The 12,861-nt window shown below is 36.6% G+C and overlaps 1 protein-coding gene across 12 annotated transcripts in view; it reads left to right on the top strand.

The window, feature by feature from the left end:
* NBEAL1 (neurobeachin like 1) overlaps positions 1–12,861 on the top strand; it is a 164,493-nt gene that overhangs the window by 2,865 nt on the left and 148,767 nt on the right. The gene's annotated exons all lie outside the window — the stretch shown is intronic.

Raw genomic sequence — 12,861 nt, 5'->3', positions numbered from 1 at the left:
GAGATATTTTTATGAGAAGAGAATTAAGCATTTTTCTCATAATTAACCTCTTAAAAGGTTATTATATAAAAAGGCTATTGATTTGAAGTGGTTACTGTAAGCTTGCCCTGATGTTGGCACCATTGTCTCCCTTGATCCTCACAATAATTTTGGGAAATGTGTATTGTAATTACCCACTGCGCCCCCCCCCCACTTTTTTTTTTTTTTTTTTTATTAATGAGAACTGATGCAGAATTTAAAGAGGTTAGTGAGAAGCAGCCCCTTCTGCTTCTGAATATAGCTGGTAAGTCAGCACTGCCGATTCAAGTCTGTGCTCTTATCTATTATGACTCCTCAGTATTTTTACTTTAGTTGCTCAAAAATTATTTTTTCTCTCTTCATCTTTATGTGAAGTTTTACATGTTAGTTTTGATTGCATGTTATTAGAGGAGAAGGGTACTGCTTTAAAACATGTTTTTCAAGTGAGGAGCTACATTACTACTTTGAAGATATTGGCATGTGTTAGAGTAACATCTCTAATTCATTACTTAAATTACTTTAGGTCTCTGTGAAGGTCTCAGCTTCTGTTTCTGCATAATCCCTTAGGGCTCCCTTTCAATACTTTGAGCTCTTTAAAGAACAAGTTATTCTTTAACAGATGATCTCAATTATCTTAATATTAAATATTAGAGCTCACTCTGGAATTTTCTGTGACTTCCTGGTTTGGTATTTCTTACTGAAGGACATATACTTGAAATATTTAATATGGATTTTTGAAATAGTTTTTAGTCTTGTGTAATTTAATGCCAGAAATGAATTTTTAAAAATAGGCCACTCTTCCAATAAAAAAGGAATCCAATTCATTACTTTTGAAAATAGTCACTAACACATGTCAGCCGAAAGTTAAAATGTGTTTTACATTTTGGTATGTGTGCCCAGTAGTTTGAAAATGACTCCTTTAAAAATCCATCAAACTTAATAGGTTTTACACTTTAAGAATGACAAAAAAGTAAATGGAGTTACACTGTCTTACTAATTAGTCATGTTGTTTCTAGGTCGAGTTCATGTTTTATTCAAGGGACACTGTGCTTATTGAAAAGATAGTGCAATTTTGTTGACATACGCAGAATTTTGTTTTTAATGACTTAACATAAATGTGAATCCTTACTATATTATGAGAATGTTTGAGTAAATATTGAAGCCCCTTCGTGGTCAAATTTTGAAACTTATGCTTGGGCTGGAAGATCAATCCCATTTTTATATTTAAGATTTAAATCACTTGTGCTCTTAATAAGATTATGATTTTTTCAGCTGTTTTCATAAATCATTATTTAAAGTAATGATTTTATGTTTCAACAATTCATGAATAAGCTCTTATAAGCCAGACAACAACTGTCTTTTCGTTCAACACCTTGAATTCAAGTAGCTTCTAAATATGCATCATAGATTTAAGCCTTTTGCTTGCTAGTGAGGATGATTCCCTAATACCCAGTTCTTTGTGGTACTATCTTCTAGCCTCACCGCTCTCACTCTAGCACACAGCCCTTCAAACCACCTGGCTTTCTCTTTTTCTCTTGACTAACATTTAAGACTTTCTTTTTACACCTTTGATGGGTTTTCTGACTGCTTCAGGACTGCTCAGATCTTCTTTTAACTTGGCTTGGACTTAGACCCCTTTTTGGGCTTGCAGTTGTGGTGTCTAGTTTTGGCTCTGCTGCTTTGTTTTGCGACCTTGCTCAGGACTTATCTCTTTGGGTTCAGTTCTCTTATTTGTCAAGTAGTACTGTGTATACAAGGAGAATTCTTGTCTAACTCACTGTATGATTTTCAAATGATTTTCATTTGTTTTGACCTCTGGGACAAGGAGCTTTTTTAAATCCCTTTTCTGTGGATTATCATGTGATACTTTGTAGTTCATCTTTCTTTTTTAAACTTTTATTATGGGAAATTTCAAACCAGCACAAATAGAGAGGATACTGTAGTGAACACTTTGGTATCTGTTACTATGCTTCAATAACTATCAGTTCATATTCAATGATGTTTCAGCTATAACCCTTCCCTAACCCTTCTCCCCACCCCTGAATTATTTTAAAGGAAATCTTAGACAACGTATCTGATCCATCAATTTTTCTTAAATTTTTTAATTGAAGGACAATTGCTTTACTGAATTTTGTGGTTTTCTGTCATACATCAACAAGAATCAGCCATGGGTACACCTATGTCCCCTCCACCCCCAGCCTCCTTCTCTTCTCCCTTCCCATCCCACCCACCCTTCAGCCTGTCACAGAGCCCCTGTTTGAGGTCCCTGAGTCATAGAGCAAATTCCTATTGGCTATCTCTTTTACATATGGTATTGTAAATTTCCATGTTACTCTCTCCATACATCTCCCCTTGATCCGTAAATATTTAAAAATATATCTGTAAAGTAAGAACTCCTCTTAAAAACATAATCTCAATATAATTCTTTAAATTATCAAATATCTGGTCAGTTTTCAAACTTTCCTAAGCTTCATAAGTGTTATTTCCCTACTGTTTGACATAGTATTTAAACAAAACATGCTTGTATTTTGCTGAAAATTTATCTGTGAAGTCTTAATCTGTAGGTTCCCCCTCACCACACTTTTTATCCCTACTATTTGTTTGTTGAAGAAACCAGGTTTTGACATTAATTTTGCTGAAAATTTATCTGTGAAGTCTTAATCTGTAGGTTCCCCCTCACCACACTTTTTATCCCTACTATTTGTTTGTTGAAGAAACCAGGTTTTGACATTAAAATTTCCTCAGTTGGGTTTTGCACGTTGAATTCCCTTGAGTTTAATTGTTGGGCTTCCTTTGTGGCTCAGCTGGTAAAGAATCCGCCTGCAATGTGGGAGACCTAGGTTCAGTCCCTGGTTTGGGAAGATCCCCTGGAGAAGGGAATGGCTACCCACTCCAGTATTCTGGCCTGGAGAATTCCATGGACTGTACAGTCCATGGGGTTGCAAAGAGGCGGACAAAACTGAACAACTTTCACTTAATTGTTGCATCTGCTGGTGTTTGTGCACTGGCAGATCAGGAGGCTTCGTTGATTCACATTCTTTTTGGTGTGGGGAGGCTAGTATAATTCATGAGTATCTTGGCCATCAGTGACTTTTGCCTATACACATTAATTATTTCAGTAGGAGTGTGAAAAAACTATGATATCCCAATTTTATCTTTTATTTATTAGTAGAACATATATAGAAAAATGTCTCCTCATCAATTATTTGATGACAGTTCCTTAAAGGGAAGTCAGGCAGAATAAATGTTTGATTCTTTCTCTTTGTTTTCAGAATAATGCCTTGATTACTAGCATCCTCCCAAGGTGACCAGTTAATTTTCTTAACTATCAAGTTCATCTTAATGAGTAAAATTTAAACACTGTCTTCTGTTTTGCTGCCCTAGTTGGTATTCCATTCATATTAAACACTGTACACATACCTGACTAAAGAAGACTTTGAAGATTTATGAAGGTCTGCTTCAGGGCAGTATGTATGGTTAAGACATCTTCCCTGTTTGCCACACTGCAAACCTTGGCACAGATATTCCATGGTGTATTTGCAGTAAATGAATATTAAGATGCTGTCATACTGTTCTGTCTAAAGTGATGTATTAAAGGTTGCCATTGAGCATTATCTCCAGGCCAGAATACTTGAGTGGGTAGCCTTTCCCTTCTCCAGGGTATCTTCCCAACTCAGGGATCAAACCCAGGTCTCCCGCATTGTATGTGGATTCTTTAACAGCTGAGCCACAAGGGAAACCCAACAATACCTGAGTGGGTAGCCTATCCCTTCTCCAGGGGATGGTTCTGACGCAGGAATTGAACCAGGGTCTCCTGCATTGGCAGGTGGATTCTTTATCAATTGAGCTATTAGGGAAGCCCCAAAAGAACCTCATGAAAGTTTTATAGATGTTTAAATAGGACTTTTATCAGAAAGAACCATTGGGTAAATACTGCTTGGTCAAAGGAATACTAAAGAGATGTATAAAGATGTCTTCTTCCCATTAGTCTAGATTCAGTTGCAAGCCTAAATCCTAGTATTAAAGTTTTTAAAGTAGAATTAAGATAAATCCAGTGTTTGCCAGGTGGGTCTCACATATTAAACTCAATATTTCAGAAAAATTTGGCTAAAACACTTTGTAATTTGTTTTTTTTTTAACTAAAGTTTTCAGGTCTAACTTTTCACTTTCTCTTTCTAGGAATAGGATTTGATTGTTAAAAACATGCATCTTCCTTGCAGGTTATTTATTAACCTCATGTAGTTGTTTTTATATAATCGAGGCAGGATGATTTCTGATTACCCGACATGCCTGTTCTGTATAGAATCTTGCCCCAGTGTATAAGACTAGTAATTCAGTTATGTAGTCTGAACTTTTCTTGTCTCCAAACAGGCATCCCCACCCAGGGTCAAGGATTTCATCAACAATGCATTTCATATAGCTCTTGTAAGTTAAACATTAACTTGGAAACAGGTTTACTCTTGTTCCTGGATTTTAGTTGAGTGGTTAAGTACTTCTTGTCTGAGCATATTTTTCTGAAGTGTAGAAAGCAGCTTTATTTTTTAATATCTAAAGATTTTAGTTTATTTTATCTGTGTTAGGCACCCTCTTATTCCCTGTATCTTTTGACATTATTTCTTTCCTTAATGTGCTTATGGTAAGAGAGATGGTGCTGAGAACAATTTTGGCGTGTACATTATCATGCAACTTTTTGGAATTCATACATTGGGGAACAAGCATGTATGTATCCCTGTCACAACTGTTCCCCTTAGAGGGCCTAAGGATATATTTCTGTTCAACGTTTATTCTTTTGGAAGTCCTTCAGTTGGTCACCAAGTATGCAGAAGAGAAACTGAGTTCTCAGATTCTTTGATAAAGTTGGTTTTGGTCTATGTAGTGGAAAGTATCAACTGTATTAACTCAGTAAAAAGATACAAAGTGAGTAAAAAACATATGTTGAAAAGTGGCAATGTGAGTTGAAATTTCATGGTTCATTTTTGTCACTGGCCTTTTTTTTTTTTCCCCGAGATTCAATTTACACTGAAAAATTCTGTGAAACTTCAGAATTAGAGCCAAGATTTAGTCCCGGTTCTCTTTCTGATTTTAAGGACCCAGATCAGGTTATGTAATTTCTTTATGTTTCAGTTTTTTCGTCTGTCAAATGGAAAATAAAGCTATTGTGCATATCTTCCAAAGTTGTTGAGAACAAAACAAATTGACTGTATTTAAATGCATTTTAAGGGTAAGAAATATAAAATATCATCTTTATTAGTATTTAAAGAACACATATATGATCATGTGAGTATGTGTATCAAGATTACTTCCATTTTGTCTTTATATTGTATAATGATAGTGGGAAATATTCTCTTGTTTTAACCAGTAGTGATGAATGTGCTCATGAATGTCTAAATTTTTAATCTGTATTTATATTTGCTTTCAAGCTTAGTGCTTAATTATCCTAATAATGCTTCAGGATTTTTTTTTTTTTCTTTTTTTTTTACTCTAAACCAAGTTTGTTTTGGATCTTGGTGATGCTCCATTTCCTGCTGTTGCTCTTTGTCCTGCTAAATCTGGAATATGACTGAAATAGATAGTTTTGCAGTGAGCTCAGAGTAAACTTCCTTTTCAGAATAAAAGTTTTGCTTCATAAGGAAGGTAGAATTTAGAGGTATTTTATTTAGATAAAAAGGCAAATACCTCTTTTGATACATAGTTTTTGGAAAAAACAGATGAATGAATACTCTTCTAAATCAGAAAATTATAATTTATTTTTACAGGTTTAGTTATAATCATAAGTGAAGCTTTTGGCAGGATGTACCATATACATCAACCCTTATAATTTAGCTCATTTTTAATAAGTCTCTGGTATGTGCAAAATGTAGATAGAAATAGCTCTTAATTTTCTATGGCTTAATAAATGACTTTATATATAAGGAAAGTGTTGTTGTTTGACTGAGGCAAAACAAAATCATCAGCTTAGTAGTATTCGTTATCAATTGCATGTTTATTTTAGGAAGTTAGATGTGAAAGAAAGTAAGAAATGAGTACTTTTTGTTAATAGAGTTGCCCTTAGGAAAGGAATATTACTAGTTTTGTAGTTTGACTTGTGAACTTACACACTACACTAAAAAGTTGTTAAGATGCATGAAAATTTATTCTTTTCTTTTGAATACCATAATTTAAGTTTCCCTGGTAGAAGGTTGAATTGATAGCCTGTCAATGTGTAGATGTGGAGGAAGAGGGAAAAGAAAGAGCCTAAAATAATTTTCAGGTTTTACAAACTTAGTACTTGGTCATCCCATTCAGCAAGTTGACTAGGTTTTCAGGTGAACATGTGAATTTGCAGTGCCTGAGGGATGTCTAAGTAGAGAAACACCCCCACAAAATGGAGTTTAGAAGGTGATCTATGCTGGAAATAAAGATCTGAGAGTTGTCACAGTGGCAGTTATTGAAGAGTTACTTGAGAGTAAGAAGAAAAGAGGATCAGAGTCAGGGAGTCCTGATGAACATTATCATTTAAGAGGAGGATAGAGGAAGAAAAGTTAGGAGTTGGAATGGGAGGAGAACCAGGAATGAGTGGTTGCCTCTGAAAGTAGAGTAGTCAGTAGTATCCAATTCCACATAGCTTTGAAGTAAAGCATTATGGAGCATGTATTGGATTCCACAGTTAAGAGATTATTGGTGGCTTTAGCAAAGCAGTTCTAAAAAGAATGGAGAAAAAAGATGTTAAAAATACAAGTCCCTATTTTAAGTTGAATTCAACAGAATTAAAATTATGACAGACTGCCATTAAAGTTGTAAATGTTTACTCTTGATTTTTGTACTCTTCTACCTTTCAAACTTATTCTTAACTACATCTAAGGAATATCAGCATTTGCTTTGAATTTATGTATTTTGACTTATGTATTTTATGTAATTACTTACGTAATTTATGTGTTTTACCAGATTTAGACTGGTAAAATTACTCTTTGGTTGAACCAAAGCATTAACTGGTCCATGCATTTCACAGAGAAGTCATTCAAGCATTTCAAAACAGTTTGCCTCTTTAAAAAAAATAAGTGGTTTTGTTTGATGCATTTAATTTAACTACTACATAATCTTTCCTGATAATAAACATTAGAATAGTAGGAAAGATATGTACTGTTTCAGCTTATGCTGTCACTGTGAGGTGAGTTTATACTTTTTTAGTGAATAATTTTGACTTAGAATTTTTCTCAAAATATAAATTTAATTTTAAAATATAAAATTTCATTTTTCTAATAAATGAACTTCATTTGAAGGATAAAAATATATAGACTTTCTAATTTTGGTTATGCTCTAAGAAGAGTAGTAAAGATGTTTTACTGAGTTTTAAATTTTTTTAAGAAAAATTTAGTAAAATGCAGATATGCACAAAGTAAAAATTTCATTATTGAGAAATTTTTAGAGTACTTTTATGCATGTGATTGAAATCTATGTAAATTAGTTAGATTTGCTACTACAAAACATTAAGATACTAAATTTGAAAAACTTCTATCTGATGTGAAATTTGAACATTGTTTTAAGCTTCTAAGCCCCATTTAAAAAGTGTCAAAGTTATATTTATTTAATGCCTATGTAGCGATATCCTTTTCCTTTCTAAAGAATTTATTTTAGTCCAATTTAGCTAGTTTTATTGGATGCCTGGGACTTCCCTGTAGCTCAAACAGTAAAAAATCTGCCTGCAGTGCAGGGGACCCGGTTTGATCCCTGGAAGATCCTCTGGAGAAGGGAATGGCAGTCCTCTTCAGTACTTTTGCCTGGAGAATCCTATGGACAGAGAAGCCTAACAGGCAATAGTGTGTGGGATCACAAAGAGTCAGACACGGCTAAGTGACTAACACACACACAGTTATTTACTGTCATTTTATTTCTTGAATTTTATATTTTTCCTGTTTTCAGAAATTTGGTCATTTAAAAAAAGTAAATTATTTTTTTAGAGCAGTTTCAGGTTCACAGCAAATTGAACAGGAAGTTCCTATGTATCCCTTGTACATATATGTACAACCTTCCCTGTTATTGACATCCCACACCATAGTGGTAAATGACCACTTGACTGACTCCTGAAAACACTTGAATCAGGAATGTTTTTACCTGTTCACTCTGTGTGAAACTCCAAGAAGAACACAAAAAGTTAACAGGACATACCTAATATTCCAGCATTTAAGAGGTTGGTCTTTACAAGCTCTGCTAATATTAAATGATAATTTTCTATACTCTATTGATCAAATGTAGCATTTCATTAACCCTGCGTGTGGGTAGCTCAGTGGTAAAGAATCTGCCTGCCAATGCAAGAGACACTGGTTCGATCCTGGATTGGAAAGATCCGCTGGAGGAGGAAATGGAAACCTACTTCAATATTCTTGCCTGGAAAATTCCACGACAGAGAAACTGGTGGGCAATAGTTCATGGGGTTGCAAAGAGTTGGACATGACTGAGCATGCACACACAAATGAATAGTTACTTAAAATCTAAGAAATATCTAAAGTAAAAATTTACATCTTTCTCACTCGGGGTAAAGAGATGGGAATACTAGACCACCTGACCTGCCTCTTGAGAAATCTGTATGCAGGTCAGGATGCAACAGTTAGAACTGGACATGGAACAACAGACTGGTTTCAAATCTGTAAAGGAGTACGTCAAGGCTGTATATTATCACCCAACTTAATTAACTTATATGCAGCGTACATCATGAGAAATGCTGAGCTGGATGAAGCACAAGCTGGAATCAAGATTGCCAGGAGAAATATCAATAAACTCAGATATGCAGATGACACCGCCCTTATGGCAGAAAGTGAAGAGGAACTAAAGAGCCTCTTGATGAACATGAAAGAAGAGAGTGAAAAAGTTGGCTTAAAGCTCAACATTCAGAAAACAAAGATCATGGCATCTGGTCCCATCTCTTCATGTCAGATAGATGGGGAAACAGTGGAAACAGTGTCAGACTTTATTTTTTGGGGCTCTGAAATCACTGCAGGTGGTGATTGCAGCCATGCAATTAAAAGATGCTTACTCCTTGGAAGGAAAGTTATGACCAACCTAGATAGCATATTCAAAAGCAGAGACATTACTTTGCCAACAAAGGACCATCTAGTCAAGGCTATGGTTTTTCCAGTGGTCATGTATGGATGTGACAGTTGGACTGTGAACAAAGCTGAGTGCCAAAGAATTGATGCTTTTGAACTGTGGTGTTGGAGAAGACTTTTGAGAGTCCTTTGGACTGTAAGGAGATCCAGCCAGTCCATCCTAAAGGAGATCAGTCCTGGGTGTTCTTTGGAGGGACTGATGCTGAAGCTGAAAGTCCAATCCTTTGGCCACCTCATGCGAAGTGTTGACTCATTGGAAAAGACCCTGATGCTGGGAGGTATTGGGGGCAGGAGAAGGGGACGACAGAGGATGAGATGGCTGGATGGCATCACTGACTCGATGGACATGAGTTTGAGTGAACTCCGGGAGTTGATGATAGACAGGGAGGCCTGGCGTGCTGCGATTCATGGTGTCGCAAAGAGTCCGACACGTCTTAGCAACTGAACTGAGGGGTTGGTATATTCTAGCTTATTTTTTATGCACAGGCCTCTTTTAGAATATAGCTTCTTTTGTTTGTGCTAAAATGGCTTCACACGACTGAGCAACTGAACTGAAAATCACTGCAAATGGTGACTGCAGCCGTGAAATAAAAAGACGCTTACACCTTGGAAGAAAAGTTATAACCAACCTAGACAGAATATTAAAAAACAGAGATGTTACTTTGCCAACAAAGGTCTGTCTAGTCAAAGCTATGGTTTTTCCAGTAGTCATGTATGCATATGAGAGTTGGAGTATAAAAAAAGCTGAGTGCCAAAGAATTGATGCCTTTGAACTGTGGTGTTGCAGAAGACTGTTGAGAGTCCCTTGGACAGCAAGGAAATCCAACCAGTCCATCCTAAAAGAAATCAGTCCTGAATATTCATTGGAAGGACTGATGCTGAAGCTGAAGCTCTAGTACTTTGGCCACTTGATGCAAAGAACTGACTCATTTGAAAACACTCTGATGCTGGGAAAGATTGAGAGCGGGAGGAGAAGGGGATGACAGAGAATGAGATGGTTGGATGGCATCATCAACTCAGTGAACATGAGTTTGAGTAAACTCCGGGAATTGATGATGGACAGGGATGCCTGGCGTGCTGCAGTCTATGGGGTTGCAAAGAGTCCGACACATCTGAGCAACTGAACTGAGGGGTTGGTATATTCTAGCTTATTTTTATGCACAGGCCTCTTTTAGAATATAGCTTCTTTTGTTTGTGCTAAAATGGCTTCCAAATCTTTCCTGGATGTAACTGGCTTTTTATCAGAATTTCCATCAAAATTTTGTATCTTTCATCTGTTTGATTGACTGTGACTTCATCTGAAGTCATGCTTTTCCAGTTGGAGTCAGTTTTCCTCTTAGATTGTAGATTGTGAGATCTAAGGAAGATGAATGAAGTCATCAGTGATCGCTTAGTTGAAGAGGTAGTATTTGATCAAGGTTTGATATTGAAACTGCTAGTGAAGTTTGCTCAGTTGTGTCCAACTCTGTATGACCCCATGGACTATACAGTCCATGGAATTCTCCAGGCCAGAATACTAGAGTGAGTAGCCTTTCCCTTCTCCAGGGAATCTTCCCAACCCAGGGACTGAACCCAGGTCTCCCACATTGCAGGCAGCTGATTCTTTACCAGCTGAGCCACAAGGGAAGCCCTAGAATACTAGAGTGGGTAGCCTGTCTCTTCTCCGGCAGATCTTCTTGACCCGGGAATTAAACCAGGATCTCCTGCTTTGGGGGCGGATTCTTTACCAACTGAGCTATGAGGGAAGCCCTAGTATTTTAATAGTCACAGAGGATATTCCAGACACACAAGGCATGACCAAAAGTACAAAGGAAAAGTGATCTTAATATAGATTTGCATCATTAATGTCATGTTGTACCCTGCTGCTCTGTTTTTGTGCATATCTCTACTGAATAGCTCCATTTTGCTACCTAATTTAGTATAATTTTTTGAAGATATTTTGAACAGCAGTTAATCTCAACATCAGCAGCAGTTGATGTTGGAGTATCAACCATGCACATACATCTAGTGAAAGAAGATCAGCGTGAACACCTGTGACTAGGGTTGCACAGGCTATGACAATTATGTCATAACAGCAGCCTTCCTGAGAGCAACTGTAAGATGCATTTTGATTTCAAAGATGCCAAAGTATAAAAAATTATGTTTTAGAATCAGAGAAATATAGTATACAAGTGACCTAGCACTTTTAAAAATGAATGTCTAGAAATAGAAAAGAAGATCCCAATATTGATAAAGACCAATAAAAAGGATATGAGTTTAGATAGCTGAAGAGAATTAGAGAGTTGGAATGAAGATCACAAGAATTCTTTTAGAATATATCCTAGAAAGTCAAGGAGTTGGAAAATATGGAAGACTGAATAATAATATGAGAAGATTTGACACATATTTAATTGGTCTCAAAAGAAGAGTAAAGAAAGCATGAAATGAATGTTAGTATTTGAAGAGATTGCAGGTGAGAGCTTTCCAGGATTGATGAAAGTCTAGTGAAACCCACAGAGAACGATTAAAGCAAATTCCATACCAATATACATCATAGTGAAACCCTAGTGGTTCTGCAGAAAACCAAAGCAAAAGAAAGAAAGCTTAAAAGCTACCAGAGGAAAAAAGAACTGTCTTCAAAGGGATTACAAGTTAACACCTGATTTTTCAATAATAATGATTGTGAGGAGAGGACAATGGATTGATATCTTTAAAGGAAAGACTAATGTAGAATTTCCAACCAAGTGACGTTTCTTCAAAGAGGAAAGTGAAATAAAGCCATTTTCAGCAAAACAAAAACAGTTCAATTCATCAAGAAAATATAACAATTCTTGGTACTATTGTTGTTTAGTTGCTAAGTCGTATTGGACTCTTTTGGGACCCCATGGACTGTAGCCTGCCTGGCTCATCTGTCCATAGGGTTTCCCAGGCAAGAATACTGAAAAGTGAAAAAGTGGAAGTGTTAAGTCCCTCAGTTGTGTCTGACTCTTTGCGACCCCATGGACTATAACCCACCAGGATCCTCTGTCCACAGGATTCTCTGGGCAAGAATACTGGAGTGGGTTGCCATTCCCTCCTCCAGGGGATTTTCCTACCCAGGGATTGAACCTGGGTCTCCCACATTGCAGGCAAATTCTTTGTGTTTTTTAAAATTTATTGATTTTTTAATTGAAGGATAATTGCTTTACAGAATTTTGTTTTCTGTCAAACCTCAACATAAATCAGCCATAGGTATACATACATATATCCCCTCCCTTTTGAACCTCTCTCCCATCTCCCTCCCATCCCACCCCTCTAGGTTGATACAGAGCCCCTATTTGAGTTTCCTGAGCCATATAGCAAATTCCTGTTGGCTATCTATTTTACATATGGTAATGTAAGTTTCCATGTTACTCTTTCCATACATCTCACCCTCTCCTCCCCTCTCCCCATGTCCACAAGTCTATGTTTGTTTCTCCATTGCTGCACTGTAAATAAATTCGTCAGTACCATTTTTCTAGAAAACATATGTATGCATTAGGCGGGCTGAATCTTTACTGTCTAAGCCACCAGGGAAGCAAGAATACTAGAGTGGGTTGCCATTTCCTTCTCCAGGACATCTTCTTGACCCAGGGATTGAACCTGCATGTCTTGCATCTCCCGCATTGCAGGTGGATTCTTTTCCGCTGAGCCACCAGGGAAGCACAGGAAACTGCAACAATTTTAAATTCATGTGCACCTCATAACATAGTCTCTAAAACAAGCATTGACAGCACTAGAGAGGAATAAACATATGACAGTC

The sequence above is a fragment of the Bos grunniens genome, chromosome 2, assembly GCF_055505025.1.
Source record: "Bos grunniens cultivar Pamir isolate PY7600 chromosome 2, Bosgru_T2T1.0, whole genome shotgun sequence".
In the NCBI taxonomy this organism is placed as follows: domain Eukaryota; kingdom Metazoa; phylum Chordata; class Mammalia; order Artiodactyla; family Bovidae; genus Bos; species Bos grunniens.
This window is presented reverse-complemented; position numbering and strand designations above follow the sequence as displayed.